Source organism: Sapajus apella, unplaced genomic scaffold, assembly GCF_009761245.1.
Source record: "Sapajus apella isolate SASKATOON/1434 unplaced genomic scaffold, GSC_monkey_1.0 scaffold121, whole genome shotgun sequence".
NCBI classification, from domain to species: domain Eukaryota; kingdom Metazoa; phylum Chordata; class Mammalia; order Primates; family Cebidae; genus Sapajus; species Sapajus apella.
This window is the reverse complement of record NW_022437061.1, coordinates 3,590,589-3,598,894: the sequence shown is the minus strand read 5'-3', so window position 1 is coordinate 3,598,894 and position 8,306 is coordinate 3,590,589.

The following is an 8,306-nucleotide window of genomic DNA, read 5'->3' as shown; positions in this document are numbered from 1 at the left end:
AAGTACAAGAAGGTTACATAACACCAAGCACATTTAACCCAAAGAAGACTACCTCAAGGCATTTAATAATCAAACTCCCAAAGGTCACAGGTAAAGAAATGATCATAAAAGCTGCAAGAGAAAAGAAACAAATAACATAAAACAGAGCTCCAATATGTTGGGCAGCAAACTTTTCAGTGGAAACCCTACAGGCCAGGATAGAACGGCATGACATATTTAAAGTGCAGAAGGAAAAATGTGTTTACCCGAGAACAGCCAGTGAAACTGTCCTTCAAACATGAAGGAGAAATAAAGACCTTCCAAACTCATTCTATGAGGCCAGTACTATCCTGATACCAAAATCAAAGACACATCAAAAAAAGAAAACATATCAATATCCCTTATGAATACTGGTGCAAACATCCTGAATGCAAAATACTAGCAAACTGAGACCAGGCATGGTAGCTCGTGCCTATAATCCCAGCGCTCTAGGAGGCCAAGGCCAGAGGATCACTTGCGCCCAGACATTCAAGACTAGACTGACCAAAATGGCAAAAACCCATGGTGGCGCATGCCTACGGTCCCAGTTACTCAAGAGGCTGAGGTAGAAGAATTGCTTGAGCCAGATTAAGGCTGTAGTAAGCTATAATCATGCCACTGCAGTCAAGCCTAGGCAACAGAATGAGGCCCTGTATCAAAAAACCAAACCAAACCTTTTATACATATAAGCTCATTAGGCTAGACTACAGTTTAATACATTTACATTTAAAGTAATTACTGATAAGGAAGAATTCACTTTGCCATTCAGCTATGGAATATTTTTAAGTGTCTTATTTTGTTGTTCCTCCATTTCTCCATTACCACCTTTTTATGCTCTTAGTGGTTACCTTGGGGATTACAATTAACATCCTAAACTTAAAACATCTTAGTTTGAATACCACCGTAGTTTCAACAGTAAACAAACACTCTACTCCTATACATCTGCATCCCTCCCTTGTGACAATTATTATTGTCAGATTACAGCATTGTGTGCTCATTAAGAGTTATATATTATTGTTTTATGCATTTTTTAATTCACATAGGAAAAATGAGGAGCTACAAAACAAAAGTGCAATAACACTGGTTTTTATATTTACCTACATAGCTACCTTTGCCAGTGTTATTCCTTCATATGGCTTTGAGTTAGTATCCTTTCATTTCAGCCTGTAGGACTGCCTTTAATATGTTGTGTAGCGCAAGTCTACTGGTAATAAACTCCCCTAGCTTCTGTCTACTTACAAATGTCTTCATTTCTTTTTCATTCTTGAAGGATAGTTTTGCCAGATACGGAATTCTTCATTGACAGATTTTTTTTTTTTCTTTCAGCACTTTAAACATGTTGTTCCACTGCCCTCTTGCCTCCTTGGTTTCTGATAAGAAATCAGTGGCTAATCTTATCAAGGAGCCCTTGGATGTATACGATGAATCATTTCATTCTTGCTGCTTTTAAAATTCTCTTTGTCTCCAAGTTTTGACAACTTGACTATTATGTATCTCAATGTGGATCTTTTTTAGTTTAACTTGCTGGGAGTTCACTGAGCTTCTTGGATTCATACCTTTCACTGGATTTCAGAAGTTTTCAGTCATTATTTCTGTGAATAGTCTTCTGCCCCTTTCTCTCTCTTCTCCTTCTGAAACTCACATTATGTATATGTTAGTCCACTTGACGGTATCTCATAGGTCTCCTAGGCTCTGTTCACTTTTCTTCATTCTTTTTTCTACTTCTCAGCCTTGAACATTTCAATTGTCCTATCTTCAGACTTGCAGATTCTTTCTTCTGCTGGCTCAAAACTGCTGTTGAACCCATCTACTAAATTTTTTCACTTCAGTTTTGTACTTTTCAGTTCCATCATTTCTATTTGATTCCTTGTCATTTCTATTCCTTTATTGATATTCTCATTTTGTCTGGTTTCCTTTTGCTCTTTCTACGTGATTTCCTTTAGCTTTTTGAGCATATTTAAGACAGCTGATTTAACATCTTGGTCTAGTAAATCCAAAGACTGCTTCCTCAGGGACCTCAGCTTAACTTAATTAACTCTGTGAAAACCCTATTTCCCAATCCAGTCACCTTCTGAGGTACTGGCAGTTAGGTTTTCAACATAAGCATTTGGTGGGGGAACACAATTCAGCCCCTACCTTGTGTTTTCTTTTTTTTTAATTATGAGAGAAATGAAGTTAACAAAATTGAAAAAGCAAATATTTTCACTCAAAATGCATTAGAGCTTCCTAATGAAAATACATAAAGAACTGATAGATAGTTACACAGTCAATACTCTGACTCTACTTGAAAGGTGGTCTTGAAAAGGTAGGAAATGCAGATATTAAGCCAATACAAAGTAAAATATCAATATGTAAAGAAAAGGGAATTAACATCAGTCTCCAGTGCCAATATTCACATGCTAAATGAACAAAAGGAAATAAAATGACAAGAGGATTGTGAAACGGATACATCTACATACTGATAGCCCAATCTTTCTGGCAAGCAATCTGTCAAAATGTTACACGAGATACGGAAACGTTTTTAACCTTTGCCCCTATAGTTCCAAAGAAGGAAAATATCCCAAGACAGTAAAATCTTTTTAAAAATAGTAAGGGCACTGTTGTATTACTGAGACATTATTGCAAACAGCTCAAATACCCAGAACTGAAAATGAAGAGGCTAGAAACATGACAGCATTTTACAAATATATAAACTATATAGACACGAGGAAATGTTCATGTAAAATAAGACTGAAGACTGGTGACAAGAAGCTGATGTATATACAGGTGTGTGTCTGCGTGTGTATAAATCTCATGTCATTCCCTTAGTTAAAATTCTGCAGTGTCTCCTACCCACACAGAGATTCACAAGGCACTTCATCATTTTGTTTCTACCACATTTCTAGACTAATTTCTCACCACTCCAATATTCACTCTACCCTCCACCTTTGCTAAAATGCTTGCAGTTTCTCAACTTTGACATAACTTCTCCTGCCTCTTGCTTAGAACATTCCCCCAACTTCTTCTAGTAACAAATTCCAGCCAATTCTCCCTTTCAGACTTAACTCAGACAGCTGTGTTTGCCAATTCTCCCTTTCAGACTTAACTCAGACAGCTGTGTTTGAACCCATCAGCCAGAGTTGTTCACTTCTCTGTACCTCCAATTATTCCATACAATCCTTTAACATACCACTTCTATAAGAAGTGTTAATGCACATGCCCACTAAACTGTGAGCTAACTTTGAGGAAATCATTGTTCATATTTGTGTCCTTAGAGTCTAGAACCATAAAAGTTTGGTGAATGAAATGAACGATAAACACTAAATGAAGGTTTTTAAGAATGTGGATTTTTCTTACCAAATTTCTTACATCTGCAATTTTAAAGTGACATTTTAAATAAATATGGATATTTTAAGTATAAAAATCTTTTCTTTTTTTCAGGATAATTTTTCTTCAGGTGAGTCAGCAACTTCTTAATGGCTATTGTTACATGTCACCAGACTACAAGCTGACTTGCCTAAAGTCACCAAACAAAAATGTTGTTACTGTCAACATTTTGCAAAAGAGTTGTCCTTTTTTTTTTTTTTTTTTTTTTTTTTTCCTCTTGTTGCCCAGGTTGAGTGCAATGGCGTGATCTCGGCTCACTGCAACCTCCACCTCCTGGATTCAAGTGATTCTCCTGCCTCAGCCTCCCAAGTAGCTGGGGTTACAGGTATGCACCACTATGCCTGGCTAATTTTGTATTTGTAGTAGAGATGGGGTTTCTCTATGTTGGTCGGCTGGTCTCAAACTTCCAACCTCAGGTGATCCACCCGCCTCAGCCTCCCAAGGTGCTGGGATTACAGGTGTGAGCCACCGTGCCCAGCCTGCAAAAGTTGTCCTTTACATGACATCCTTACATTCTCTCTCAAAACAGTTGATTCACAAACCTAACCCAGTCCTCAGGTTTTACATGAGAAACATAAACCAAGAAGCCAGATAGTAAGATTAAGATTAGCAAAGAAAGAACTTGATCCTTTCTCGTATTGACTTGAATACAGACAGGATATGAAACTTCCCACATTTAAGATTTGCCTACATGTAACTTACCATGTTGTATTTTGGAAAGAAGGAATGACACCTTGCCTGGGGAGAGGAGAGGGAAAAAGAAAAATCAGAATGTTCTCTTGGGCTTCTAAGACTTTCAAGAAATAAGCCCCTTTCTAGTCAGTTTAATACTAACAACAGCTGCCGAGAGGAGGGGAAGTCCACACTATGAGAAATTCAAACCGGCCTCGAAGTTTCTTTATGAGAGGAACTTCCCTTCTCACAAGTAAAAAAGGAAAGCTCTTATCTTCCCTATGACAAGAGTCAGTCACACTGCATAATTAAACAGAACACTTCAATTCCATAACCAAAAAGATGCAAGGGACACATCTGTGAAAACTAAGAATTCCGCTTTGTAAGGCTCTTGGGGGTTACATCAGCATTTGGATCCCCCAAGGACACAGAACTGGAATTTTTCAAGGCACAGGAAGTTAAAATCTTGTCCAAAAAGGAATTGGGACATCTGTTGATTTCAACTCTATATCATCCTTGGCTCCATTCCCAGGGCTGTGAGAAACAGCCTGCAATATCCTCTCACCAGGTTTCTGTTTCTCCTAAAAGCCTTGTCTAGCCATAAATGCAATGATCAATGGGATTTTCTCCTCCTTACTGCCTAGTCAGAAAGTGCTTGCTCTCAGACAAGTTCCTAAACGAAGCCCAGGAAACTAGTGTCTGCACAGGCCTGAGCTGAGTGCTGCCACCTCAGCCTGCCCTGAGGGGCCCTACCCTCCCATGGCAGAACAGTTTCACCACGAAGCTGGGTCAGGCCAGAGAAGCCCTCCCATTCAGCTTAGTACCTCAGAAAATTAGCCCCTTTTTGAGTCATAAGATCTGGCCTCAATGACTCCTAACTGACCCCAACACCTCCTTTCTCTTATCCGAAGGGCCTCTGTCCCAGTCACGGAAACCCATGGCCCAGGGTTACCCCTAAGTCCAGTGCCCCGGCCCTTCTGGGGCCCTCGTTCCCTGCTGGCCTCACCCAAGCCTCGACTGAAACCTGCAAAACGGGCCTCTCTGGTCACAGCCACCGCCCCTGGGAATCTTCCCACCCACCCCCAAAAGTGCGGCCATCTTGGCTGGGGAGGCTGAGGGCGGCTCAGGGGACACAGAGTAACGATCCCAAAGGCACAACCACTACCTTTCGCCCCCAAAGTGCTTTTCTTCGCCTCCAGCAGGATCAGCACTGGCAGCAGACGCACCCAGTGGCAACACGAGCAGCACAAGAGAGCGTTGAGAGCTCCGGGTGTGACCTCCTCACGGAAGAAGGCTCTGGAAGAACGGTTGGCTGGGCATGCGCAGTGCACCAGTGCACGCACCTCCACCCGGAGAGGTCGCAGGAGTGCGGCCTGTGGAGCCAGGAGCCCTTCGCAGAACTTGTCCAGCCTCCAGACCTGCCGAGCCAGCTCCCAGTTCCTTCCTTCACGCGGGTACTCCTATTTACTGAGTACTTACTGGGTGCCAGGCACTGTGTTCAGCACCATGCGCAGACGGGGACCCTTGCCGGCCTTCCTTTCCTAGTGGCGGAGGGAGATGTTAACCATAGGGTTGCAGGGAAACGTGGCACTGCCGCAGACACGGGCTCAGCGAGGCCCCTGCAAGCCTCCCAGGGAAATTATGCTGGCCTGGGTAACTACTATGCAGTAGGGCAGGACTGAGGAGCATGCACAGTGGCTCCAGGCAGAAGAATGGCATCAGCAAAAACAATGCGATGGGAAAGAGCATTGTCCCCTTTGAAAACTGAGACAAGGGCTGGGCGCGGTGGCTCACGCTTATAATCCCAGCACTTTGGGAAGTCGAGGCGGACGGATCACCTGAGGTCAGGAGTTTGAGACCAGGCTGGGCAATGTGATGAAACCCCGTCTCTACTAAAAATACAAAAATTAGCCCGGCGTGGTGGCAGGTGTCTGTAATTCCAGCTACTTGAGAAGCTGAGGCAGGAGAATTGCTTGAACCTGGGAGATGAAGGTTGCAGTGAGCGGAGCTCGGGCCATTGCCTTCTAGTGTGGGCAACAACAGTGAAACTCAGTCTCAAAAAAAGAAAAGGAGAAAAGAAAACAGAGAATACGAAGTGTCGGAGGCAGAGAACTGTGCAAGAAGAGGCTGGAAAGGTGGATAGTGCGGACCGTGCTGGGCCTTAGTTTTTATCCTAAGAAATTTGCATCCTCCTCTCTTTGCTGGAAAGTACAGCCACTAGCTCTGTGATATTTTGCAGCTGACAACCCATCCTTGGCATTAATCTTAACAGCCTGTGAGGTCTAATAATTTTCTCAAATGAGGGAGATGAGGCTCACAAAAAAAGTATTTTGCACACAATCATTAAGTAGTAAAGCAGGAATGTGAGCCTATCTCCACTCTGTGCATGGTCACAGAGAGCACCAAAATTTTATAAGCAAAGGGATAAGCTGTATCAATGGTCACCACATGTTTTCTTCAAAAAGAATTCTGTAATTCTATTTAAGTGTTAATGATCTGTATAGAAACCAGGCAAAAAATATGCACCATGTGACACAAAATGCTAATATCTGCCCTGCTCTCCCCTAATTCTACAGTATGCATTGTCAATGGGAGGAGGGGCAAGTTGCTCCCAAGGGGGACAAAAATCGGTTCTTGGAGAGCTAAAAATATCTTAGATATTACAATGACTAGTGGCCTACCAAAGTTCAACCCTACCCAACAAAATCTTATTTCTTAGCACTTGATTTCTCTCTTTAGGGAGAAATTAAATTTAGTTTTCAGTTAACTATTTTTTCTCAGGGCAAGGTGGAGTGTGTGTGTGTGTGTGTGTGTACATGTGTGCATGCAGCAGAGTCCATAATGAAAAAAATTGAGAAACATTATTTTACACAAATGAAATCTCCAATCTTTAGCTGGTCAACCAAAATAAAGATCACATTTCTTAACTTTCCCTACAGCTAGGTGTAGTCATGTGAATAAGGCCTGCCCCCACAGGATGTGATAGAAAATGATAAAAAAAAAAAAGATAGTTACTTCTAGGATGTGTCTGAAAAGGAGGGACATGCCCTTTTGCTGCCTTCTCACCATCCTATACTTGGAAATTGGACATGGTGGCAGGCCACCTTTGGCCATGTGTGTGAGGGCAGCAATCTAGAGATGGTGACAAAACAAAGGAGGAGCCTGGAAGACCTCATGGGAAAGAGCCACCATCCAAGTGCTGATCCATCTACCTCTGTCAGAGAGAAATAAGCTTCTGTCTTAGCCACTGTTTTTTATTGTCGCTGTTATTTATTTTTCCATAAGCTTTTGGGGTTCTTTAGTGGTGATTTGTGACATTTTGGTGCATCCATCACCTGAACAGTATACACTGCACCCTATTTATAGTCTTTTATCCCTCATCCCCCTCTCACTCTTCCCCACAAGTCCCCAAAATCCATTGTATCATTCTTAGGCTTTTGTGTCCTCACAGCTTAGCTCCCCATATCAGTGAGAACATATGATGTTTGGTTTTCCATTCCTGAGTTACTTCATTCAGAATAATAGTCTCCAGTCTCTTCCAGATCACTACTAATGCTGTTAATTCATTCATTTTTATGACTGAGTAGTATTCCGTCATGTATGTATACCACAGTTTCTTTATCCACTTATTGATTGATGGACTTTTGGGTTGGTTCCATGATTTTGCTGTTGTGAATTGTGCTGCTATAAACATGCATATGCAAGCACATTTTTCAGATAATGACTTCTTTTCCTCTGGGTAGATAGATACCCAGTAGTGGGATTGCTGGATCAAATGGTAGTACTACTTTAGTTTTTTAAGGAATCTCCACACTGTTTTCTATAGTGGCGGTACTAGTTTACATTCCCACCAGGTGTGTAGAAGTGTTCCCTGATCCACAGCAACATCTGCTGTCTGTTGATTTTTTTTATTATAGCCATTCTTGTTCTTTTGATTTGCATTTCCCTGATCATTAGTGATGCTGAGCATTTTTTCATGTTTGTGGTCATTTGTGTATATTCTTTTGAGAATTATCTATAGGCCGGGCGCGGTGGCTCAAGCCTGTAATCCCAGCACTGTGGGAGGCCGAGGCGGGTGGATCACGAGGTCAAGAGATCGAGACCATCCTGGTCAACATGGTGAAACCCCGTCTCTACTAAAAATACAAAAAATTAGCTGGGCATGGTGGCGCGTGCCTGTAATCCCAGCGACTCAGGAGGCTAGGACAGGAGAATTGCCTGAACCCAGGAGGCGGAGGTTGCAGTGAGCC